General features: G+C 41.6%; 1 pseudogene; it reads left to right on the top strand.

The window, feature by feature from the left end:
- The first annotated feature begins 2,507 nt into the window (after window positions 1-2,507).
- Window positions 2,508-2,729, top strand: LOC129077458 (dynein light chain 1, cytoplasmic-like; annotated as a pseudogene).
- The last annotated feature ends 2,157 nt before the right edge of the window (window positions 2,730-4,886 follow it).

Below are 4,886 nucleotides of genomic sequence, written 5' to 3'. Positions count from 1 at the left end.
AAGATCACATATTGATTATAAAAGGTATTGACCCAGTAAAGTAACAAAAAAGAATTGCTTTTATAATAAAAACATTATAACCTTAAACTTTCTTTATAATCCTGCAGTTTAGGCATTGACAGCTCTGTGATACCCAGCCCAGGGAAGGAGAAAGCAGGCAAAAGCGGGGCGAACAACTGAGAAGGGAAAACGGTTGAATGTTGATGATGCCTTCTAATCACCCTCAATCGAGAGAGTAGTCCACTCCTTTAACCCCCCATTTCCCTTGCAAGGAACAAGATCAGTTCACTTGGAGGGAATCTTTGAAGGCAATCACAGTTTACAGTTACTTCAAATAATTGTTTGTGAAGGAGAGGATAATGCAGGAAAATTTCTTTCCTTCTCAAAATATGGAAAGGAAACACCAAAAGGAAAGATGCAAACAAATAAGCCTGTAATTAATCCTGTGGATCCACACATGTATCTTGTGAGTATTTGGTGGAAGGGTGGCAATGTCTGCATATTCAGTACATACTTGTACAACATATAGAAATAGAAACACTCAGGCTAGGACTTTTAGCCACAGACAGCAGCTACAGGTAATCTGGGTTAAGTTGTTAACTAATTACATGACTCTGGGCAAGTCACTTGATTTCCCTTTGCCCTTTGGTCCACCCCCTGGTTGGGCACTACACAGAAACTCCCTGAAAACCAGATGTTACATCAAAGCCAATATTTCCTGGAGGCCGGCCTTGCTGACTTCTTTGAAAAGCACTAAATTTAGAAGTAGCGTGCAAATAGCACTGCTCAGATTAAACTCGCTTATTAGTGGTCCAGATGATAGTCAAAGGCAAACAGATGGTCGCTTAATGAATGTTATTGGAAGGAAGGCATTTTTAAATATAGCAGTTGTGTGAAAAGTTTGCTCTTTCTTGCAAGTTATTTTGATAATCGTGTTATAATGTTGGCATCTCTTTCCAGAATATAACCTTGTGGAACTTCATAGACATGTTGAGCAAGATCAAAGATTTGGAGAGCCAACGACAGGTTTCTCCAAGTCTAATAGGCAAAATTATTCTGTTAAAATGGAGATCAAAAGCCTTAACAGAAAGCTTAGAGTTACCAAGAGCCAGAGTATATATCTTAAGGAATCAGAGGTACCAAGTACCCCTTGTTTTTTTTAGAAAACTGACATGTGAAACCAAATCTATACCAGTGCCAGAACAGAAAATGAATATTTATTTTACAATACAAAAGATTTATAGTAGGATGATTCCTATGACCCAATGTACCCTAACATGATTTGATTTGCTTCCTTTTTCTTTTTTTTTTCAAGAAACATGCCATCCTCCTTGCTCAGCGAAAATATGGTTAAGTGGCTGTATCTCATTCCCTTCTATACAAAGAAAGGAATTAAAAACTACATTCTACAACAAGGAAGATAACTTTCCACATGACTACTGGAAAGCCTAAACCAGCATCAACTCATGTTACTGACGTTAACTAATGTTCATTACACAATTGATACTAATTGAATATTTATAAAATTCTAAGTGTCAGACCCTTTTTACTAAATATATTTGTCAAATCAAAACAAAACAAAACAGCTCTGGCTGGTGTGGTACAGTGGATTGAGTGCTGGCCTGTGAACCAAAGGGTCTCCAGTTCCATTCCCAGTCAGGGCACATTCTTGGGTTGTGGGCAGAGTCCCCAGTAGGGGGAGCGTGACAAGCAACCACACACTGATGTTTTTTCTCCCTCTCTTTCTCCCTCCCTTCTGCTCTCTAAAAATAAATAAATAAATAAAATCTTAAAAAAATAGAACAACTTTAAAAACAAAACAAAACTACACACTTACCAGTTTTCCTGGAGAACAACTGAGGTTGGTAGAGGCCCCGCTCTGGAATATAATGTATCATTTAGTGTCTATTCAGGATACAGAAACCACACTAGTTCACTGAACAGAGAGAAATTAATATAAAGGGTTCTTAACTAGATATAAAGTTATTAACTAAGTAACTGAAGGAGTAAAAAGAGAGCTCTAAGTAATGGTGGGTTGCTCGATGTTTCAACCAGCTCTGTGGTTGGAGAAGCCTGATTTATAGCATTTGCCAGTTTCCATGATGTACATACTCCCACCATGGCAGATTTCTAGCTACCAACAATTTAGTAATTGACTTGCAAAATTTCTGAAAATTTAACAATCAACTCTCGAAAGCCAGTATGGGCTGGCCCTGGCTCTAGCCCGGAGGTTGCAACTGCGAGAAACAGCTAACACCCCTAGGGCTTAGGAACAAAGAGGCTGAAATTAATCAAAACTTAGAAGCTTGGAGGAGGAGCCTGGCCAAGCTGAAGCGGAGATCTAAGGAGGGGGTGGGGCTCCGCTGGTGCTGGTGGGGGCAGAAAGGGGCCATGGGCCTGGGACCCTAAAAAGAAGGCACTTCCAAAAAGGAGATGTGGGGTAGCTCCCGCCACGGCCTAGCCTCGCCAGCCCCTCCGGCAGGACACATTTGCAGCAGGCCAGCTCCATGGCAAGTGACCGAAAAGCAGTGATCAAACATGCAGATGTGTTAAGAGGGGATGCAGCAGGACTCCACGGAGCGTGCGACTCGGGCGTTGGAAAAATATGACATAGCGACAGACGTCATGTCCCAAACTGAGGAACTTCATCTTACATGGCACGTGAAACCAAACACTTCCTCTACTTCTCCCTGGGCCAAGTGGCCTTTCTTCTGTTCAAATCTGATTGAAAGCACGCGCTCTGCTACACACCCTGGGGTCCATCCAAAAACAAGACTTGCGGCCTAAATTCTAAACACCAGAGGCGGAAATCTTTAGCCTCTCGAAAGGGAACACCTGGGCCTGCGAGCCTTCACTGGGTTGTTTCCGTACAGGCCATGCTCAGTACTAATTTGGTGCGGTTATAAAACAACAAGCAAAATAGCTACAATTGTGTTTTTCTCTTCTGCACCTCTCTGCTCTATGTTGTTGCTGCTGTTTCTCCTCAAACTCCACTCCTTTCCAAAAGACAAGTCTGTTGCGGTGTGAAAAAATAATACATGCATAATACATGCACTAACAAAATGGATGTGTGGCTGGCACCAGTGACTCGGAAGCTGAGCACAGTATAGGAAGTTTTTGAGGAACTGCAGCCCGGAATCAATTCTGACTGCAGGAAGCAGCAGCCCTGGGGTGCGGGCGCTAGAGCCCAGCTCACAGGCACGCCAACCAGATCCGAGGCCGACCGGCACTGGACCGGAAGGAACCTGTCGGTTTTCCCCTCCACCTCGCAGTCTCCCTCTACTGCCCCCTGATGGAAGAGAAGCGGAATGGCTGCAACACCAAATAGGATTTGCAGGGCCGACTCCAACAGGGCAGAGCCGAGTCTAAAAAGGAGAATTTGGAGCCGAAAGGCAACTTAAATGGCACAGTTAATATCAAAAGAGAATAATCCTTTATACTTGTATACTCTTTACAATTTGCAAATCTTTTAAAAAGTATTAGAAATAATAGTCACTATTTACTACTGAGTATTGTGCCCAGAACCATGCTAAATTTTATGTAAAATATAACTCATTCCATTTTCACAACGATCCTACAAGACACATATTGTCAACCCCATGTTAGGTATGAATAAACAGAGGTCAAAAGGGTAAGAGAGTAGCCAAAGATTACACCGGCTCATGGCAACCAAATAGTTCTCAAACGTAAGTCCTCTTGACTTCATTTCACTATGCCATGGCTTAGCCACAGGGCTTTGATTTCCAGTTAGAAAAGAAATCAACTGTCAGCACCCACATCATTTGAGATCTACTCAGAAAAGACTTACAAGCCGAAGATTTATATTCTTCTTTTTTTTATTTTTCACTTACAGTTGACACAACATTTTATTAGTTCCAGGTATATGACATAGTGTGATTAGACATTTGCATAACTTACAAAGTGATCACCCAGATAAGTCTAGTACCCATCTGACACCACACAAAGACTTATATTCCTAATGTGGTATAGCAGAGATCCTAATAGGTCTTGCAGTTCTTGCTCTTAGTCATTGCTTAAAAGAATTTTGATAGTATTCAACAAAGGCCCTAATTAAGCGGCCTATCTATTAAAGTTGGGGTCAGCTGGAAGTAACAGAAACCATAAAAATAATAATCCAGGCAATTTAGGGGTGTTATTTTTCTAATGAAAAACAAGCCTACAGTTTGGCACTCCAAGAACCTATGGTACCAAGAACCTAGACACCCTCAAGGATCTAGGTTCTTTCTAATTTTTACTCCGTCGTTCTTCCTTTGCAAGGTGTCTTCCGTCCTCACGCTGCCTCGCTGTGGCAGGCCTGTTTCTCCATATCAAATGCTGAGTCCATGCTCTAGTTGGAAAGAGGGGGAAGACAAATGGCAGCTAATTCTATGCCCTTCAAAGGACTTCCTTGGAATATCGTCTCGGGAATTCTGCTTCCATTTCATTGCCCAGAACCATGTCATGTAGCTACTCACAGCTAACAGGAAGGCTGGGAAGCGGCTTTTGGAGCAAGGCATATTTGCACACAATAAAATAGAGGCTCAGTTAGTTGGAAAAAAAGGAAGAATGAATAGTACTTTAGCAGTTATGCACATCGATCACAAAAGATTAGCAGGACTGGTAAAATCAGCAGTTTATCTACCCTTTGCCTATTTGTCTACTTTTGCCTTTACCCAACCTCTTCACTTTTCATTGACTCTGTGACTCAAATTTCCCAAAGCAGCCTAAGTTGGAAGAGTTCATCCCTTTGTTTCTATAAACTCCTTCACACTTGCCAGCCCTATGTCCTAACTTTGGAATAGAAAATATGTCAATGTAAACTACTTGTTTTTCTGGCGTTCTCTTCAACAACCCTTCGATACCTCTTAATTTTCAGTTTAGGCTCA

The sequence above is a fragment of the Pteronotus mesoamericanus genome, unplaced genomic scaffold (genome assembly GCF_021234165.1).
Source record: "Pteronotus mesoamericanus isolate MK-2021 breed Mesoamerican mustached bat unplaced genomic scaffold, CSHL_Meso_final contig_68, whole genome shotgun sequence".
NCBI classification, from domain to species: Eukaryota; Metazoa; Chordata; class Mammalia; order Chiroptera; family Mormoopidae; genus Pteronotus; species Pteronotus mesoamericanus.
The sequence above is the reverse complement of the archived record's forward strand: the minus strand, read 5'-3'. Positions and strand labels throughout refer to the sequence as shown.